Raw genomic sequence first — 23,127 nt, 5'->3', positions numbered from 1 at the left:
TCAGCATATGTTATCCTTCTATCTGCTGCTGGATAATATCACAGCAATATTGCTTTCCTCTCTGTAACTGCATGTCATCAAAACCTTCCTTCTCTACAAAGTTAACTTTTACTATCAAAAATAGGTTGATTTAGCTCATCAATCGTTTGGTTCGACTCAAACATTATGAAACCATTTCTGCATTTGGAAGATAATGTCAGCTGTCAACGACAATAAAATGGAAATAAACTGCCAACATTTTGAGATAGCAGTTTTTTTGCAAGACACCAGCAATGATGAGTGCGGGGCTGTTTGTAATCGTCCACTGTGAACCTTTCAAGCCATTATTCATCAGTGCAGCACTGCAGCTTGAAAGAAATTGCAAGTTATTAACTCTGCTCTCAGAGAAATTAATGTGTCCTACTCGGAAATGCTAAGCCACGAGAAAAGTATTATATAAAATCACAGTTTAATCCTCTTCACTGATGTAATCTGTTGAATGGCACACATCTGAAATCTGATGCTGGAACTGGGCTCTCTCCAAAGTACACTCAATGCTCTGGACTTTTCCTGTGATGCCAGCCAGGCAGCTGCATGCTCTGTGCTTTGTGCCAGATGCTCTGAGCTCAGCACATGGTGACCCTGGATAACACTGGATATGGGACATTGATTAGGTCTAGCCATGTTGCACCATACTACAGACACCCCCCCTACACACACACACACACATACACACTTTGAATCCATATCATAAAATTTCAGCTGTTCAATATGCTGTTTTTGGCCCTGTCCAGTGTCATTTTACTGCACTGTTCATGGCCAAGCTTCATTTCCTGTGCAACTAACAATGCAAATGTTTGACTTGTTGCTAAATTAACATGGGAAGTTTATCAAAGGCTGATTATCAAGAACAATGTATGCTTAAACTGCAAGATTAAATTATCATTGGCAATTTAGCCTTATTTTTTTATCATTTGTACTTTCCTAATGTTTATCTTTGTGTTGGTGAAAATAGGAGATGAAAAAGAGATTAATGGTTAAGGGACTGAAGAGACTTTTTTAATTATAAAGTCAAAATTATGGGATAATGAGTCCAATTTATGTGGTAATAATAATATTGACTTTTCTAATTTACTATCTTATAATTTAACAGCAATTCATAATGTTTGACTTGTTATCTTATCATTTTGACCAAGTAACTTCAATTTTGAGTATTTTTTATTTTTAGTATGCTTAATTTTTTATTTTTGCAGAAATACCCCTCTGTATTGGACATTTTTTTATTTTAATGATGTTTTCTTTTAATCAGGAATATTAAACTACAGTCTGCATGTATTTATTTGACCCCAAAAAATACTCTTCCAACAGCTGCACAGGCACACCAAAAAACCACAATGTGTTGCAATGTGATTTACAATGTCAGTTACAATAATTATTTCAAGCTAAAAACCACAGCAACCCAGATGTCACTTGAGTTCAGCATGTGGTGAGATAGGCAGTGCTTTAAAGCAAAAATCTATTCTCTGATACTCCGTCATGTATCATCAGCCTGTGGTTTTCATCTTGTTCCAAAAGACACTTTGCGATGCAGCCTTGTAACTGACCTTTTTCTGTGGCCATTGATCCCTCAGGCTGGCTTCTGCTTCAGTTGGGGCCTTTGTACTAAAAAATTTGGCCGGTACATTCAGGTTGAGAGGGACAGAGCAAAAAGTATGACTAAAAGAAAAAAAAAAAAAAAAGTTTTCTGTAGTTTTCTGTGTTAAAGTGGTTAAAGTTGGCAAATGGTTTTCATCACAGCTTTACCTTATCATCTGAACAAGTTGCAGGACTTTCATAATCTGTCCATGATTTTGTTCAAACACTCTTTAAATGGTGAGACGAATTCAGGTGGACTGCTGGGCGAAGCAGAAATCCTTTCATTACCCTTGGCATCACAGCAGGGATGGAGTAAACCGTTTAAATGTACAGGCAGCTGGTACTGTATGATGCTGGATGTCTGTCAACTGAGGATCAGATAGTCACATGCAACGATACAGATGTTGTGGCATTAGCATGAGCCAGGGCAACATAATAAACACAGAAAACCTCTTAAAAACATTTTCCATTTAGCTTCATGTATCAGATGTGTGTTTACTAGTTTTGGTTGTTTCCAAGCTGTTGATACATGAGACATTTTATTTTCCTGGCGTAAAAAAAGTTTAGTTTATCAGCAAAGCAACATTTGTTCTGATTTTTAAGGGAAGAAAAATCATCACATATGGCACACACCAACACCAGGCAGGTAGGATTTTGGAGCATGCCCCAAACATCGCCCACTCATATGGGTCAGCGAGACTACCAACTCTTGGCTGGTTGCTATACAATTTAATTTAAAAAGATATATTTCTGACAGCATAATATAAAATGGCACCATGCCTGGATAAAACTACTTTAATATGTATTCGCCAATTAAGTTAAGAAAGCAAAAAAAAACAAAAAAACATCATTACTCTTGAATTTCTTGCAAATGGATTTGATAACTAAAAGTAAACTGTAGCTTCCTTACTACAATACAAAAATAAACCACTTAATTTGCACTTTATTTAATGCTGGTTAATTTAATTTGATGATTATGATCATGATTGGTACATAATTTATTTCAATGATTCATATAAAAGTAGAAATGTTCTGCAAATATTATATAAATATCAGAAAATGTGTTTGTATGTGAGGAAGTTTGTGCACCTGTGTGACATTTTCAGATGAACAACCACCAGGTATAATCCCAATTACATCCTGTGAGTGGGCCAAAAGAAACTAACTTGGGCACATTAGACAGCGACAGATTTTTTTAGTAGTTTCTATAGCAACCACACAGATGTACAGTGTCTGCTATATTTCTGCATAACAATGGTTTTATTCTTAAAGGGCTTTTTTCTGAAATCTCAAAAGACCTTATTAGTACATGTACCTTTTCTTTTGCATTAACTGCTATCATCACCTCATCTCTTTCACTCTCTACCATCTATAATTAGATAAGCCATTTTTAATGAACACCTGGAAGTCCATCAACACTGCAAGCTTTGCTGATACAGATACAACTACAGTACCAATCAGCATTGCTTTAGTAAAGATGCAAATGAACTGAGGAGACTTAGACTTAACACCACCGCCGCACATTTCAATTAGTTTCATTGTTACTGGTATTACATTTGTCATCGTAAATAGCACCATATGCTCACACTACTTAATTCAAGTTGGGGAGAGATTATGAGCAGATGATTTAGCAATTGCACCGCTCCTCCACAGTGATATGATACTGGCTGATGTGAAGTGAAATGAAGCCAGGCACTCGTATGAGTTGAGGGCACCATATCCCTCCCCTCTGATTGACTAAACATTTAGCTGTGATATAATTGGCCTGGTAACAAAGTGACCATGGGGCGTGAATACATTTGTAACAAGCCCTTTGATCAGACTCAGAGGCACATTGGCATCTAGGGCCTCCCTCGACATGGTGAGCTGTCAGCATTGTTTGGTGAGTTGTGAAGGGCAGGAATTTCAACACAGACTAAAAGATGTCACGGCATTCCTCTACCTTGCACTTTCCTCATCAAACGTGATTACCTCTATCATAAGACCTTAAATTCAGAGAGTAAAATAGCCACAAAAAAAGCTCGTCTAATTGTCTAATAGATGTGACATTTGCTACATGTAACTTGGCAGATCTGTGATAGTAAACAATATGTGAAAAATCTAAAACCTAACCAATGAAATTCTGAGCAAATATATCACATTTTCCTCCAGCCATGCCAGCTGTTGGCGGGTTTGTCCCAAAAGTTAAATTATCATTGAGGTCCATGAGCAAAGGCCCTTGCCAAGTGGACTATGGATGGAGAAAATCAGGCATCTCCAAGCAGCAGGGGTGAAACTGTCAACTGCTGCGGTGGGAAATGCACTGTGGTTGCCCTCGCCTTCTGGCCCACTCCATCTCCTGCTTCATCAGAGGCTCGCCCTCACACACCCCAACCCCTCCCACCACTCCGCGAATCAGCAGATCTGTAACCTTTCGGCGGTGATGAATAGAGGGCGTCTGCAGCCGTGGCTCCTACCACAGGCACAGATGGATGATGGTGAGCTGTTAAAGTGCTTCCTGCACTACAGTGGCCGACATAGTCAAGGCAAACAGCAATGGGCAATGTTCCTGTGTTTTATTTCTCTCTTTTTTTAATGATGTTTGGGCTGTGAGTGCCATTGATAAGAGCTGAAACACAGTCAGAGTACCTGGTGCATCAAGTCACACAGTTTTTTTTTTCTCTGTCGTTCTCTGCCTCACCCGACATGAGCAAAAACATTAACGTCAAAACATTTTTGAAATATTAACCACCTGTGCGTTTCAGCAGCCTGCAGTTATTAGCGACTTCTGACATGACATGTCAAACTACTCCAGAGCCTGAGACTGTCCATATAATTCACTTTTGTGTGACGCTATATCTAGTAATTGCATGGCTAATTGCAGGGCTAATTGAGAAGTATTCAGAATTAATTATAAACTCTTCTCCCAGATGATGAAAAAAAAAAATCGTTCAATTATATGCACTTCTAAATCCAGTCCTAATCATACCACTTAGCCCCTGTAAAAAGTCAATAAATGGATGCAGAGTGTTTTTCAGTTTTTGCAATAATATTCAAAAATTAAGTATATGTTTACACGTAAAGGACTAGTCTGTATGATTTAGGGGATCTACTGGCATTGGATCTATGGAGACTGTCATGTTGCACTGTAGTCCAGAACTAACAAATCAAACACTGGCTCTAGAGAGGGTCTTTCATGTCTTTTTGCAAGTTACACTATAGGTTCGTCTACAACGTGCTGAGAAAGGGAGAGGTAAAGGGAGGGGTATTCGGTTGGTCGCAATCTGCAATTTCACTGCTAGATGCCACTAAATCTTACACACTGCACCTTTAATATCTAACTTTTTTCCTTTTTTTCCCCCAAATTATTTACGTTCTTCTCCAGTGAATTGAGAGTTGCTTAATGGAATTATTTTCAATATAAATCGCCCTCTTTATGATGTTGATTCTTGTAAAAACAAACAAAAAAAAACACTCAATACTCTAAATCCTATTGTACAGCCGACACAGATATTAGTGACTCTGGGGAGGGATTGAAGCATGAGCAAACATTGGAAAGAACATAAACCATTAGATGCAGAGTTACAATGAATTGCATAGTATCCAAAGAGAGCTCTGTTACAAGCATGGAGGCATTTAGAAGAGTTAAGCATGTGCTCATGTCTGCACAGTGGCAGTTTTATTTTCATCAGATTAATTCAGCAACTGAAGATGCATTTAACTCTAACAATAGCATGGTGATAAATCATTTGTGTGACCAGTAGAGGCCAGCTATGAGGCGTACACACGAGAAGGAAATATCACAAATAATTTCTTTTTTAAGGTACGGGAGGAGAAAATAAAATGTGAAAGAATCAACCTTATTTACACATTCCTTGCATTGTTGTGCCACGCATCAATACTCTTGCTTATCAAACACGTTGACATTTTGGGATGCATTTAACTGGCTAAAGCTCATTTGCATAAAAGAGCTACTGCAGCATTTAATGTTTGTGACAAGCACATTTCCAGTGCTTCTGATGCACAGGCATGAACCGGTATAATCAGTAAGGATCCTTCGGGAACACTATGTTACTCACACTAACATGAGTCCCATGCGTTACAGTGCGTTACTATTGACATATTGAAAGCTGCTCAGAAGATGACCTACAAACATTGATCTCTTGACCATCTCAGATACTGACATATATATATATAGCCTCAGAAATGATCCATTATTTGGAGTGAGGATTTTCCCTCTCTGCTTCATACAAACATACAACTTAAAAGAATACGGCTGTTAGCATTTTGTAGCACAACAAGCTAACGGGATAAGAGCAGTATTTCCACACGTGCTGTCACAGCTGCCTCATTTTAATGATTTTAAAGCAAATCATTATTTTATGCTGCAATCGTATATTTAATGCTCTATTCTAGCATTTTATTTCTCTCTTTCTATTTTTTCTGTACTTTGTATTATTAGTGTGGGGTCGGGGGGTTAATTGTATGTTTTATTGTTTCTCAAATTGCATGTTTTTCTGTTTTATGTAAAGCACATTATTGAGTTGCCATTGTGTATGAAATGCCTTATACTGAACTACTCTACAGAAGCTGAAAACGTGATCACTGTAGTCTTTGGAGCCTTTTCCATACAATACATGACCTTTGGGGCAAAAGAACCCTGTGAAACAATGTGACTCATTGACCTGCTTTTGGACAACAATGGCGCTCTACAGCACAGATTAATAACAGGCTTTGGAAACACACACAATAGCATCAATTCATTTTTTGGTTTGGATCTGCACAAATGATTTGTTGACAATAAGAAAAATGTAGAAAATAGCCCTTTAATAATTCCAGTTTTGAGTCATTCATCCCCATGAGTCACAGCGATGGCATATAAGAAGCATGTTATTGTTATGATAAATTAGTGGTTGGTTAGGTTCCGTTTTTTTTTTTTCCTTATGTGAGAAAAAAAGGGCGGAAACGACAGTGCAGCTAGATCAGTAATCCTAGTATGACGAGAATTGTAGCTTGCACTACATTCGAATTTTCTTTGTACAGGAAATCATGTGCAAATGAAGACACAGAAGAGAAATGTCTGATCAGTCTCATGCTGTTTGCTCATATAGATGCCTCCAGGGCAGATTTCTACATGATCTCTGGTTGGCTACTCGGTAACAGCAGTCATCAATGACAGTTTCAACTTGGGGTTGGATGTGTCAGGTAGGACTTGTCACATTATACAGACAGCTGATATGACAGAAAAAACTGTAAGAGCAGCAGCTTAGATACAGAAGAGGCAGTCAGATGGAAGAAGCAAGAAGAAGCAAGTAGCTGTTTCAGTTCTGTAATTTTCTCTCATTACAAAATTCTGTGTCAATTTGACAAAGGGAGTGTGTTTGCCTGCTTTTTTGACTAAATTTGCCTTTGTGTGAATACATTCAGCAGACTTACTCTATGGCTAGATTAGAAATTCTCAATTGAATGGAGTTGAAAAGACAACATTGCATCCATTTGTCCATGAGAACCCAGCTCAAATTTTGATGATGTGTATCCACTTTTGTCCATATTTGGATTACAGTTAGTTAATTTCTTTTAATATACTCATCCACTTTCTAACTGAGAGTCAGATGAAAAGATCAATATCTCCCCCATGTCAATATGCTAAATGATAAGCTAGAGTCAAGGGCTGGACTCCAGGAGGTCACTGTCCCTGGCCAAGGAATAATATAACACATAACTCCCCATAAAACCACAACTTGTGGTTTTTACCTTATACATTTGGTGGTGGACATTTGCACAGTGTGTGTGTGTGTGTGTGTGTGTGTGTGTGTGTGTGTGTATATTGTTCAATGTTTGGTGGTGTTTCTGACAGATTGTGAAAACGAATTTCCCCATGGGACAATAAAGACCATCTATCCATCTATCCATCTATCCATCTATCTATACATCTATACATCTATCTATATATCGAGAAATAACATGTTAAATATTTAGCTTTAAAGGTGTTACTAGGCAATTTTGTACCTTTCAACAGAGCTAGGCTAGAAGTTTTCCTCGTTCTCTACCCTTTAACCCTTACATACTGTTCATATTCTGACTCATAATTAGTCTCTAATTAGTAATTAAATGTTTGATTAATGAAGCTGTCAGAGAGAAGAGTGCATTCTATTTATTTATGAAGAAAAAGACCTTCGCAATCATTAGTCCAGGAAAATATAAAGATGATAAAGATATGATGAATACAGCAACATGTTTGAATGGCGTTTTTTGAATTTTGTACATGTGCATATACAAAAATGTGTATCAGCTGCACAGAAGAAAAAGTGTATTTTATTTCCATTGGTCAAATTTGGAAAAAGTCTTGCTAAAAAAAGAATTGTATATATGGTGTTTTTACAGCTCTCATATGTAAAAATGGGTCAAATTTGACCCTGTACAGTATATAATGTGAAGCTAAACAAAGCTATCTATCTCCTAGCATGAGCTTGAATTTTGAATTTTAGCATACAGAAATAAGGGCGGTATGAATCTTCTTATCTAACTTGCGGCAAGAAAGAGAAAAAGAATGTAGTTTTCCGGAAGATCAAACAGTTCCTTTAATTGAAAAAATGATATCTTCTTTGACCTTGAGGCTCATAAATTAAACCAGTAGAAGTGCCTGGTGTCAGTGGATGCACTAAGGGACACTGTGGCTGTAACCTTCCAGCTCCCATGTGTCACTGTTAGATTGCATGAGTGTTGCTTCAAGAGGCAATAAGTCATGTATTAAATCTATTAAACTCCCTCTGTCACCAGCAGGAACTATACTCAATCAATAAAACCTTTCACTCTGGTATTTTCTCTCATCTCAATGACTGTGACCTGTAACTGACAATAACAATTGTTATACTTTCACAATAAAGAAGATAAATGTGGTTAATTAGGGCAAATAATCAACAAAAATGAATTGAGAAATGACTCTGTAATAATAACAACAACACAGGACAATACTACATTATAGGCTTGAAATCATCATTATAGCTTTCAATAGAGAAGCTGCAATATTTAGTGTGACACTGGTCGCTTAATTTGACACGTTTTTTTATTGACCAGTTATTAAATTACTCACAAGTAGTACATAGATTTTCCTTGTTATGTTTTATGCTCCAAAATCTGACACCTAATAGTCCGCTGTAAAACTCTGTTGTATGCATAAGCTAAGTGACTGCTAATTTAAAAAAAGAAAAAGAAAATACAAAGAAATCTTATTGAATAATCAAAATAAATGTATTTGGGAGGGCCACACACACCAGAGCTTGTGGAAGTCTTGATTTTCCAGTGGTGAGGGAGAAAAAGAAAAGAAAGACTGACAGGAAAGTGAGTTTGACATCAGCATGTTGCCAAGTAATCGTTAAGTAACTGCTATTGATTGCCAATCCAGTCAACCCCCTGCAAATATGCTCCTTCTGTGTTACGAGACAGTACAAGTGTTAGCTCTTGTGGCTTTGAAAGTAACACAAGTGTTTCACAAAGTTCCTGAGAGAGAAATAAAGTTAATACAGGATAACGGGGAGTAATAGAGCTCAGCTGCCTGACCCGTATGAACTGGCTGACACTGAAGGCAGATATGGCCTGTTTTGACCTAACCCTCCCATTCACTGGGGAGATTCAGCTCAACAGAATTCATTTTATGATATCCTGCTTCTGGAGAAGACAGGCCTCAAAAATAATCTATTCCTTCCCTGCAATGTGGGAATTAAAAATTAGCACAAAAAACCCCCCAAAAGACATTCATAACCACCATAGTGACACACCTTCTTTCAGTTATGAGTTTTTATCATATAATTTATTATGTTATGCACAACGCCCTGCACATTCACCAATTTTAATGCCTTGCCTCTTAGACTGGAATGGAAACGGGTGTATAGTGAATAATAAAGTAGGTTAAATGAGGATTGTGCAGTTGTGTCATGTAGGAAACATCAACTAGAATTATAATAGAAATAAATATTCAGTTGGATCTGTATCCACAGATACTCAGTGTAAGAGGACTCAGTTCTTTAACATGTGGCTTGTTTTTTTAAGCCATGCAGCATCTATAACTATGATCCTTCATGTATAATCCTAATGCAACCTTTCCTGTTAACCCTCCTGTTGTCAAGGAAGGAAGGAAGGAAGGAAGGAAGGAAGGACAGGAGGAAGGAAGGAAGGAAGGACGGAAGGACGGACAGGCAGAAGGAAGGAATGAGGAAGGAAGGACAGGAGGAAGGAAAGGAGTAAGGAGGGAGGGAGGAAAGAAGGAATGAGGAAGGAAGGAAGGAGGGAGGAAAAGAGGAAAGAAGGAAGTAGAGGAAGGAAGGAAGGGAGGGAGGAAAGAAGGAAGGAAGGGAGGGAGGAAAGAAGGAAGGAAGGGAGGGAGGAAAGAAGGAAGGAAGGGAGGGAGGAAAGAAGAATGGAAGGGAGGGAGGAAAGAAGGAAGGAAGGAGGGGAGGAAAAGACGAAGGAAGGAAGTCGAGGAGGAAGGGAGGAAGGAAGGAAGTGAGGAAAGAAGTATGGAAGGAAGAGGGAGCAAAGAAAGAGGGAAGGAGGGAAAGAATGAAGGAAAAATTAAAGAAAGAGGGAGGAAGAGAGGGTTAAAGTATATATTACACAATTTAAAAATCAAGAAATGTGAAATGCTTTCCCACAACCTGTTTTAAAGAAGAAAATAAGTTCTAAAGTAGTCGAACTTCATGAGAACACATCCATTATACTTCCCATAATTTAATTGTGAATGACATCAACTGCGGTCTGTAAAATACTTATGATTTGAAATTAGATTTCATACACAGCTACTGCATGTGGTAGCACTGAATCAAATCATGGGAGAGAGGTGGAGAGAGCTCAAGCTGAATGACTGACAGCTGAGTTCAAATCGATTCTTGTAGAAACCTTTTCATGCAGTGAAGGTTGATTTGACAGCTCAGTTGAGCTATGGAGGGCAGGCACTTGCTCTAATAAAGCCAAGGTCACAATCATAGACCTCAGTTAATACATACATAATAAGATAGTTTTGTTTTGTTTTTAATTTAATCCTCCTGTTGTCCTCGAGTTAAGGAAGGAAGGGAAGAAGGAAGTAAGGAAAGGAAGGACAAAGGAAGGAAGGGAGGAAAGGAGGAAGAAGGAAGGAAGGAAAGGAGGAGGAAGGAAAGGACGAGGAAGGAACGAATGAACAAAGGAGAGAAGAAAGGAGGAAGGAAGGAAGGAAAGGAGGGAGGAAGAAGGGAAGGAATGAGGGAAGGAAGGAAGGAACAAAGGAAAGAAAGAGAGAAGAAAGGAGGAAATTAGGAAAGAAGGAAGGGAAGGAAGGAAGTACAGAAGGAAGGAAGAAAGGGAGGAAAGACGGAAGGAAGGAAGGAAGGAGGGAAGGAGAGAAGAAAGGATGATGGAGGAAATTAGGAAAGGAGGGAGGAATGAGGGAGGGAGGGAAGGAGGAAGGAAGTACAGAAGAAAGGCAGGAAAGACGGAGGGAAGGAAGGGAGGAAAGAAGGAACAGTCAAAACAGACAGGGTCAATTTGACCCGGGAGGACAAAATCTGAAGTCTTTCTATGCATCATAACTGTAATTGCAGCTTTAAGGATCAACTGAAGTGATCATGAATCTGTTTGTAAAGAATCTGCTGTGTTTGCTGAGTTTAAAAGAATAAAGGTGTTCATTCGTTTTCGCAGGTGTGTTAACCTTGTTAAAAGCAGATATCTCTGGGCTTCAAGGAGGAGAAGTTAAACTGCAGGTATTTTACTGCTGTATTTTGACTGTTTGGGTTCAGAAAAATGGGTTATGTGGCTGCAATATTATTATTAAGTTACCATGTTTGTTTTCTGAATTTCTGTCAGCAATCATTAGTCTTCATTTATTCTCCTCTCCTGGTCCTCTGGAGCAAAAAGCCCCCCACAGTGTGTGACTCATAGAGCAGACAAAGGCCATTGCTGGACTAAATTTCCACTCTTACTGCCACATCATTTCTTTTGAAACATGGCTGTGTTGACTCGGATGCTCAACACAGTAGGTGAATTTCTGGGCAATGCACCAGGACTCTGTGGAGAGTGTCACCACATTTAAAAGCAGTCAAATCAGTATTGTTTGCTTTTATAATAAAAGCCTCTAATTCTTATTAGAATTTGCGGTCATGAAGTAGCTCAATCAGTGTTGGCATTTTTCCTTTTTTGTGTGTATTTTCATGTATTTTACTTGTCATAGAAAAAGCACACATGTAAATAATAATTAGTATTTTAGTACTTTAGTGTTTTTGATCACTAGTAATGATATGGAGCAATGTTTTTACAAGAATGTTCCTTTTTTGTTTATACCACTTGCTTCACATAACTTATTTTATTTTAACAAGACAATTCTGAAAATAGAAGTAAGTAACATTTTGCTCAACCGAAACCAAAAAGGGGCTCTGGGGTGCAACACAAGTTTAAAAATGGGGGAGGGTGAGGGCCAGCTGTGGCTCATGAGGTGCATGTATTCATCCACTTATCAGGAGGTTGATAAGAAAATTGGTGGCTCAATCCCTGGCTCCTCCAGTCTGCATGTGTACTTGGGTAAGATACACTGCAAAACACCTTGGGTAAAAAAGTATATAGAGCTACCATAGAGTGTAAAATAAATAATGGATGTAGCCACAGTGGACTCCTGTTTTGAAGTTTGGAGTTTGCAATGTTGTTGCCATGGTAGCACCCACCTGTCACTCAAAGCAGCCACACCCTTAATTATACATGTGGGTGAGTGAGGTTGTATAAAAGTTCACCTCCCATACAGTTTTCATGAATGGAGAAATTACCTAAGAGACCAAAAACCATTTTTTTTATACCAGGCTGTAAACATATTTATTTCTGCTGTTAAGTTGGGCATTTTTACATGGGTTGCTGTGGAGATTCACTTTACGAGTCAGCCTCAAGTGGCCATTTGAGGAACTGCAGTTTTTGGCACTTCCCTGTTGGCTTCACTTTTCGGCCTTGGATGTTGCCATTTGGTTGGCACCTTCTATGGAAACCTCTGCCATCAGTATATGAACATGCGTGTGAATGGGTGAATGTTGGCATGTGTTGCAAAGCCCTTTGAGTGGTTGGTAGACTAGAAAAGCACTATAGAAATGCAGTCCACTTACCATTTAAAAAAGCCCCAACTACAAAACTGAAGCACTGGCACAGCCGAAATGTCAGTGCATTTTCTTTACCTTATGCTCAAGTTTGATGAAGAAAACTAAATAAAAATAAAGTGATATGGTTATGCACCTCTATAAAATCCCATTGTAACCTATTTTGTGCAAGAAAATGGATCAAAGGCTGACAATATTATCCTCTGAATGCTGTATGCATCTTCTTCATTGCAGCAAAACAGAATGTAATGTACATTTTTTCAGGCTTAGTGATATTTTAATGTTTAGAAACACAACTCCAAATTATAGTGTGTGTCTGCTCAGTGTGTAAATAGGCAACTGTTTACTCTGTCATTGTGCAAGTGGCTAAAAATTGGTGATTGTGCTTTAAAGTAAATCCATATTGAATGTTAGTAGGAAACTGGCAACAAACAGCAGTTTCCTAAATAAAGCTCAGATACTTTGTACATCCAAACACCAAACCCTCACCAAGGGTTTCATTTCATTTACTAAATGACGATAAGCACATACATACTCAAAAATGAGTAAAAATCAATCCGAGGGACAGAACAATCAAATTTCTAAATAAGAAAGAAAATAAATAAAGAAAACACTGCGAGGGGCCCCTTAAACTGAGAACAGGGTTGAAATTACATTGAGATTAGTGGTTGTAAAAAAAGAGTAGTTAATTCATTTTCAGCTGATCTGCAGTTCATATTCACTTAAGCAGGTTGTCAAACTCAATCTACATCAAACCGCAACACTGTCTTTGGCTACTTGCCTATTTTGGCTGAAGGGCAATTTAGACTTGACATGGCCAGTGAGATGCACCTTCTACCTGTGTAATTCCTTAAGAAAAAAAATGGTCTAAATTAGCCATGTTTGCAAATCAAGGGCTGTCAAGGTGATTAATTACCACCTCTTTGCCCAGATAATATCATGTGACATCTGCCCTCTCCCTTCCTCTAAAGTAGTGGCAGAGATCTCTTGTCCTCTTTGATTAATTAAAAGGGACCCATGGGTTAACATTTGCAAGCAAACCTTTACAGCCAGGCTGTTAATTCATAAACCCACCATTGAAACGTATGTCCAGGTCCAGGGAGAATGCACAGGACGACAGGAAAAAGATGCAGAGGTGAGGTGTTATGTCAGATCTGACAAGTCGACTCCAGGAGCTGCATTAACGACAGACAGGACACAACAGTTAATATTATAATTTTGACCCTTTCAACTCCGAGGTTTGCTTAAAAGGAAAAGAAAGGCAAGGTAATGACTTCCTCTTTTTAAGATTGAAAGTAAAAGATAAGAGGAAACAATCTCTAAGGAATATAGTTCATCCATTTCAATTGCAATAACATCAATTCATTCTTCTGGATCTTTGTGTTGAATTTTCTCAGAGCCCCCTTCTTCTATTTTTAAGATAAGTGGAGAGTACATTTACTGAAATACTGTGCCTAAGAAAACTACAGCTACTGATAACTTTTTTTTTTACTTTATGCTTTACCTAAAAACATTCCTCCCTACATTAATGTGTTCTACAGTTATCAGTTTCTATCTCATTAATATTTATATTTTCTTAATACTTGTAACACTGTAACACTTCCTGTAGATAACTACTGTATTAGTCAGTATTAGTGAGTATAAAGGATATTACAAGATTTTGACCACTCCCAATAGCCTGACAGAGGAGAGTGTATATGTGACAAACTGCACAATTTTGGGAGTTACATCCTACTTTAAAGGTATTATTCCACTTTTACAAGAGAAAGGCTTTGATGATAATAAATCTCTTTTTATTGGACTAATAGTATGTCGAGGAAACTTTAACAACAGGACCAGTGTGAAAGATGTTGGAAAAAGGGAGTTTGGGGTTGGCAGTGAGGGTCTTATATTTAGGACAATACGGTATGTTTGAATTATTTTTATTTTACAATTTAGTGTATTGGCTTCTTATATGAAACAAGAACGGATAGGTGATGTACTAGAATTAAGATACATGAAACCAGCGGCTGAGTGAGGCCTTGAAATCCACCGGGTGTTATGTCCCAACTGGTTTCCAATTTAACTGGTTTCCTTACCGACCAGCTCCAGCTGTGTTGCACTTCCGTCAGCAGATTCGTCACAAATTCACAAATATACATAACAGCATATTACTGGAGAGTTTTAAGTAGCAGTTAAAAAGTGCTCACTTTCACAAAAATATTCGCTGCAGTAGATGTTGAACTGCGTCTTGACAATCACCAGAAATCTCTTGTCTACTTTCGTGAATTGGACTTGACCCAATTTTGCAAACTGTTCATTCATTGGATGAGCCCCTTTCTCCTTTTCCCAGCAGGCTGTGCTCTATTCCAAATTTTAAAAACAAACAAAGAAAATAATATATTGCAGTCCATGGAAGTTGTAGAATACTGAAATAGGAGTTGATTTAAGTTGCAAAATTGGAAGTGATAAGAAAGAACTGAACCACAAGAGTGAGCATGACTGAGAAATGCACAGCAAGAAAGCATTATAAATACATCATTGATAACATCAAAGTGATATAAAAGTCATAGTGTTCTCAGCATCTTGGCATTGGTGTTACCCATGTACATTACATGACTGCATATTGACCGGCTTATGACAGAGTGAAGGCTGCACACTTGCTTGCGATGGTCGGTGTGCATTTTATTCCCTCCCGATGGCCACTCCGCCTTTGCATGAAACTTGATAAACGTTATTCTACTCACATCATTCTTTGCATTCATTGCAGTTAAATGTGCAGAGAGACAGGAAACATTGGTAGAGAGAAGGATATGATATTAAACAAAGACCCACAAGTGCAGATCTGCAGACATTATAATCAAGTCATATGCGTGTTTAACGGACCACGCCACGACAGAGTACAGATGCCTTGAGTAATTCCCAGCATACACGTAGTTACACAGAGATATTGCGACTCTTGCTTACTGATATGAATCCGTCTCCCACCTCTGCTTGTAGATGGTAGTTATAAAGCCATTTAATGCATGCATGTTCAGTGAATTCTTGGTGAGGTAAAGCATACAGTACGTACACTGCTCCAGCTGCAGGCAGTACAATCTGTTATTATCCAGTAGATGTTGAACAAGCCCCCAGCTCATGTGAACTTTAATGATTTATTGGTAAAGCCCCAGATTAACCAAAACGCAGCATCATTCAACACCCCCACTTTGGTCCCTGATATTAAAAACACAATTACCATATTTCATCTCGTATGACAAGCCTTTGAAAAGCGCTGATAAACCATGACTGCATTATTATTTTCTCTCTGACAACAAGTCTAATATATTCTAGAGCCGTGAATTTCATTTGATATGTCATGACATACAGCACTGCATTCTGTAGAAAAAGAGCTGCACAACTCAAGCATGATTTAGTGTAATTCAATCACATATCCCATTGTTTGCATTTAATCCGCCATCGTCACAAAACACACTACATGTTCCTAATTTATGGTGTGATCCCCTCTTAAATGTACAAGCCAAATCCCAGTGTTTTTCTTTTTATAATGAACATTTTTTTATTGGCAAAGTTTGTTTGCCACACCGTGGACTGAGCAATTGGAAAAAAAAAAAAAAAAAAAAAAAGCCCACTAATTTGTGTGATGTGAAATATTCCGTATGAGCAGTGGGGGATTTTCAAATAATATTGTTCTTTGCTCACAGGATTAAAGCATAGTCGCAGCTTTGAATATAAACCATTTGCACATCTTAAAATGTAATTAGTCATTAAGATATTTTTTCCTGTGTTGCTGTCTCAGCCTTTTGTATGAGGAGGCAGTCTGTTATATCCTGATAGCAGCTTCATTATGAAAAAGAATGCCGTTCTCATATATTAAACACTTTGATGTCTCACATCACCACAACTGAAGTAGTTTTGCTGGAGGAACATTTTCCTTTATTAACATGAAAACATATGGTGTTCCAATTAAATATGTTCATTGGTGTTTTAGTACAAAGCTCGTGATTTCACCACTAATTTCAAGAGGTATGTGTAATAATAATAATGCACTACTCTTACACAATATTCTATTTTGATTTTAGAGTCTCAACTATTAGGTTCCTGGTCCTCATACCTTAGTTTTCCATCCATGCTTTGTGTTTGTTTTTGTTGCTGTTTCACACCTACTGGCATTTTGATGAACAGAGAAAGAAAAAGCAGCACAACTGAGCTATGAAGGCTGAAATATTTATTTCTTAGGGCTTCCTTCAAAAAACAATTGTGCAAAAATACCGTATAAAAAACAACAATGCTGTGTTTGAAAATGTTGAAAAGATACAATCTTATGAGCTAGCACTCCCTTCTTATTATAGTTTAGAGGTTTTATTATTCTTTAGAAATGTGATCATTTCATTAATTTAATTAGAAATGACATTTACTGGGAATAGCTTCTTCCAGATGACACTACAGTTAAGTGTGGTGTAATAGAGGAGCCACCTCCCACTCCCACGGTTTACCCTTAAGATTTATCTTTTAGTGCCTTTACTGGCATCTCATTATCAACATTTGTGATGTGTGAACTTCTGTCAGATTTTCTCCTAATCAAAAAACGTGTCATTAAAGATATGCATCCTAATTAGTAGAAGGCTCATAGGAGCATAAAGACTACATGAAACCTACTCGTAGACAAGTATCTCAGTTGTTTTATTGAAATTTTGGCATTTCTACCTTTTCACTTTCAAATATACATTCTACGTCTCATACTTTCACTTTATTTTATCTTCTTTTTTTATTACCTAGAGGTTTTCATTTTTCATCTTATGATACATTAATGTTTTTTACATGATTTTGGGTTCTTTCATGTGTTTTTCATGGGAAGCTCTAGTGCATGTCAGAACTTTAGGCTGCAGGTCTATGAAATATGCTATACAAATAAATTCACTGTTTTGATGCACTTTACCAATTAAAAGTATCTAAATGAGCTTGTGACTACATCTTGTTACGCAATTTTTTAATTTCCTGAAAAGTAATGGTTTTGGACATACAAGATTTGTGCCAGACTGCAACAGAGATCTCTGGCTGGAGTCGAAGCAGTAACCATTCAGCTAGCACAGCACAATAGCTCAATTGTAACTCTACCACCTTATACGGCATAAAAGATGAGACAAGAGACCGAACCCATACTGGAAACGGACTCAGCTGTCAGTTAACACCGGACCACTATCAGGTGACCAGGACTCAACGGACAGCCAGAGAAGGTTCAAAGATGACATTTAGATCAGACCATCTTTAAACAGAGACAGGGGTTACAATCTCCTTCCCATATACCACCGTTATCATGTGACAGCCATATGATGACCCCTGAGCCAGCTGATTTTCTTTTAACCGATCCTTTTGCTCTGAAACATCTACTAAATTGACACTGAATTGAGAATAATTTGTCACGCGTACTTTATAAGACCAAGAATGAAAGTCTTAATGCCAGTGTATTCAGGAGAAGCCATCCTTCATAAAAGTGCTGGTACCTAGAGCAAATCCCGCTGGACTGCATGAGCAGCGGAAAAAGAAGGCAGAGCAGCGAGAGATTCTTCCATCACCAATCTCCCAATTCTATTTTCAGGTGCAGTAGATTCACACATTTGGGATTTTGTAGCTGAGTCAGTGATTATCCTATTTGTGCTGTGAACAATCACATGCAATCAAGTTGACTGACGCGGGATGACATAAACTAGTTTTGACCAATTTTCACTTAACCCTCCTGTTGTCCTCGAGGGAAGGAAGGACGGAAAGAAGAAGGAAGGAAAGGAGGGAGGAAGGAAGTTAGGAAGGAAGGAATGATGGAAGTAAGGAAGGAAGGGAGGAAGAAGGTAGGAAAGGAGGGAGGGAGAAAGAAGGAAAGGAAGGAAGGAAAGAAGGAAGGAAGGAAGGAAGGAAGGAACAGTCAAAACAGATAGGGTCAATTTTGACCCGGGAGGACAGTTAAAAACTCTTTGTTTAATTAGCTTAAACTGTTTTATCACTCGATTTGTTTTCCCAACAGCAACACATGTGCTTCCTGCTGCATGAGAGCACCATTAAAACTTACTGGTCCTTCCGCCAGCTCAAAATACTCTTCCGATAATAAACACTAAAAATAAAAATTGTGAGAAAATACAAAATAACTGTTTACACTGCAGATACGCAGCATGACTGACATCTCACATGACAGATGATAACCCTTATTAGATGGAAGAAATGTTACAATTCTAACCTCACAGCAACAGATGAGTCATTTCTGATTCCACAATAACTACTTCCTGTCAACATGGCATTGTCCTTTCACTCTGGACACTACAGTTTGTTACTATCCTCTGGCATTAAAGAAGAAAATTGCAGTGATGTCTCTATTCAGTCTCATGCCTTACAAAATCATATTCAGAAATCATTTGGAGGATAATTTCAACTTGAGGACCTCTTCACCACCACATGACACTTCTTCAGTCTGATTGTAACAATCAAGCAGCTCTGGCAACCTGAACTCTAGAGAGACTCTTATGACAGGCTGCCTTGTTATGTGACGATGATGATGATCTGACCAGAAGCCAAAGACACGTTATGTTAAGTATGTGACATACTGCACTGCTATTATTGCACATATAACATTTTGTGAAGTTTTGAATTATCACATTCCATCTGTGAGAGGTGCAGCTTCAGATAATGAGCATGGGAGATTTGACATACCATCTGGCAAAAGTGTTCCTCAGAAAAACATCACCATGCAGGCATAATATTTAGAAATCATGAATAATTGAATTTTGATTACTAAATACAAACGGATAAAGCATGTTGTGGAAGTAAAAGTGGAGGCACAAATAAGATGAAGTTCCTTCTTTAGTAGGAATACACTGACTAGTTTTACATCTTATCAAATGAAGCTGCAGGGGTGCAAAGTTTAACCCTCCTGTTGTCCTCGAGTCAAGGAAGGGAGGAAGATGGAAGTAAGGAAGAGAGGAAAGAAAGGAGGAAGGAAGGAAGGAAGAAGGGAAGGAAAGAATGACAGAAGGAAGGGAGGAAGGAAAGGAAAGAAGGAAGGAAGGAGGGAAGGAAAGAACTCACAGAAGCAAGGACGGAAGGAAAGGAAGAAAGAAGGGAAGGAAGGAAGAAAGAAGGGAAGGATAGAAGGAAGGAAGGAAGAAAAGAAGGAGGGAAGGATTGAAGGAAGGAAGGGAAAGGAAAGAAGGAAGGAAGCAAGGAGGGAAGGAAAGAAGGATAGAAGTAAGGACGGAAGGAAGGGAAGGAAGGAAGGAAGGGAGGACAGAAGCAAGGAAGGAAGGAAAGGAAAGACGGAAAGGAAGGAAAGAAGGAAAGAAGGACAGAAGCAAGGAAGGAAGGAAGGAACAGTCAAAACAGACGGGGTCAATTTGACCCGGGAGGACGAAAAAAAGGTTAAAAGAATCTAAAATCATAGACACCATATAAAATAGAGCTATAAGATGTTTTCAGGGCTTCATAGATTTTGCTGTTATTCCAGTAATTCAGAGAGACGTGCTGGGTGCCAGTGTCTGTACAACCAAAATGTGCAATGATCCGACTGTGGAACCGTCTAATCATAATGACAGAGGACAGAATAATAGGAAAGTGGAGCAAATCTTACAGTTCTCCATGGGCAAAAGAGCTTTACTCACATTTCAAGAAGGTAGACATTTTGCATATCTACAGGAATAATCTGTGCTGGAACGTTAACGCCATTAAAAATAAGCTTTTTTTAGGAAATTTGAAGAAAAACTGTACCTGGTTGCAGAGTTGAGACCTAGTATTCTTCCTCTAGGCACTGAGGTTGCTCGATTCAAAAAAGAATGTGGAGGAAAACAGACTGTGTGAGTCGTGTGATTTGGGTGAAGTGGAAAGTGAGTCTCATTTTCTTTTTGCACTGTACTAATTATGATGACTTAAGAGAGTTACTGTTCCATGAAATCACTCCACAAAACCCTGAAATATCCTGGTGTTCAGATGAGCAAAAACTGGAATGGCTGTTTAATTATGATGTGTTTAAATCTGCTAACATAATCTCAAAAGCCTGAAAAAGAAGGCAAGATGGACTATGTTATTATATTTTTATTAGTATTTATTTAGATTTTTCAGTAAGCCTCTGTCAATCAATCAATCTGAAGTTCTGTCCTAATCAATGATGAGTCTGAAGATAGATAGATAGATAGATAGATAGATAGATAGATGGATACTGTAGATAGAGCATCAGGGTATTTATTATTAGACTGGGTAGATGGATAGATGGATGGATGGATGGATGGATGGATGGCCTTTATTGTCCTAAGGGGAAATTTGTTTTCACAATCTGTCAGAGACCCACCAGACACAAACAATATACATACACACACCTGCTGTTGACCATGTGGACTGGATATACAATTATATCCAGTAACAATATTTCTTTCATTCATTCATTAACACAGAATATGATTTTAAAAAGTAACTGTGACAGTGGCCACATCGCTAAAAATAAGAAGAATTAACACTATAAAAGACTTGTCTTTGCCATATAGCAGTCACAGTGGAGCTAAATGTCAGTGTTAATAATTGATTGTGTACCCCCTCCACAGTGCTAATCACTATAATGATCTGTGGAGGCATGCTATGTCATGTAACTGATGACTGATCTGATTTCCTCGAGAAAATCACAAACTCTAATCTATTATTAATCAACTAATTTTATTTATTCTCGGTATTTGTGCCTCTGATTGTAAAGATTCATTTTAACAAAATTGGATTGTTTTTTTTATTAACCGCTCATATTCTGCCAGGTTGGCAGTGATAGTGACATTCACACCATCATGAATATATAAACTGAGCCTATATCATTTTCAACAGTTTTTTTCACTCTCATTTGACAAACCATCTTAAAATGACACCGATAAAAAACTACTATAATCTAATTATTTACATTGCAAGCCATTTTCAGCTCACTCTGCTTCCTTGTTTCCTGCCATTAAAACAACAAAGCAGAGAACTGTGTGTTACGATCTCAAAAGGATCTTGCTCCGCTCTCAAGACAGAGTTTAATGAGACTGACCTTTGGAGAACTGAACTCATCCTCAGCATATAAATAGCGATGGACTCTGACCTAAAGAATCAGAATGCCATCAAAGGTTGTCAGTGCTTTTCCTCCGCATCTATGACTCACCCATCTTCAGGAGGGGCCTGTATTCATGTTGACGCAATGACAACATATGCGATGAGGCTCAGTACATATAGATGGTATAACGTCGGATTCCCTGGAGGTTTTGCGGTAGCTTTTAGTGCTTGCCGCAGCAGCAGATCAATGCAATATAACACTCAGGCATAGTACAGCACTCTAGATGAGATGCTGTCAGGAGTTGTTTTTTTTCTGTCTTCTGTTTGAGATTACAGAACTCACTAAAAAGGAATATTGCAGTCTTTGAAAGTGAGTCAACATTAATGTATTCAGAGCGTAATTAGGTAGCATAAGTGGGTCTCTGCTCTTCTTATGTGTGAAGTACAAGACCATGAGCGTGTGTGGAGTACATAAATATATAAAAAAGGGGGTGAGTTGTTTCTGGACAAAGACCCCCCCCCCCCTTCTTTCCCCCCCAGGACCAATTTCAGGATGTCAAAAGAACACGACATACGCTCATGCATGCAAACTCCCCCCAAGTCATTTCATGATACTGTTTATGTATGATCTTTTGTTCAAAATCCATAATATTTTCATTTGAAAGGATAAAGCTGGCAATTTTCTATATTTCTTAGTGTTGAGAAATTACCTGTACAGAGCCAAACCAATAATGAATGGTAAATGGACTGTACTTCTATAGCACTTTTGTAGTCGTTATGACAACTCAAAGAGCTTTTACATTACATGTCTCATTCATCCATTCATACACATTCATGAATACACTCGTGGCAGGGGCTACCACGCAAGGTGCCAACCTGCTCATCAGGAGAAAACTGACCATTCATACACATTCATTATATTCATCCATGTCTTTTCAACTTGTATGAAATTAGCATGAGAAAAGAAATGCTCTGTGCTCTATTTGTGTACCATGCCTGGACCACATGATGATATATGCAACAAAAATTTCACTTTTGGCTAGAGGCAATGAAGAATTCAAGTTTTGAACCCAAATTACATCAGTGTTTATAACCAAGGCTATTGTTTTGGTCCAAAGTTGCCTTCAGTCTCTCTTCTTTATCTCGTCTTTACTCTTACCTTTTTATTTTCCTCTCTCCTCATTTCTCTTCTTTTATCTTTCGTCATTTGTCTTTTTCCTTTTCTGTCTTATAATTTAATTTCTCCTCTTTTTCTCTCTCACTTTGTTTAGATTGTGTTTCCATCCTCCTGTTTTTATAACACAGAGAATTCTTCAAAAAAAAAAATTACAAAAATGATGTCGTTCATGAATCATCACATCATTAAACAACATATTTCCATCATGTTTTGTGAAGTTAAAAG

Source organism: Scomber japonicus, chromosome 7, assembly GCF_027409825.1.
Source record: "Scomber japonicus isolate fScoJap1 chromosome 7, fScoJap1.pri, whole genome shotgun sequence".
NCBI classification, from domain to species: Eukaryota; Metazoa; Chordata; class Actinopteri; order Scombriformes; family Scombridae; genus Scomber; species Scomber japonicus.
This window is presented reverse-complemented; position numbering follows the sequence as displayed.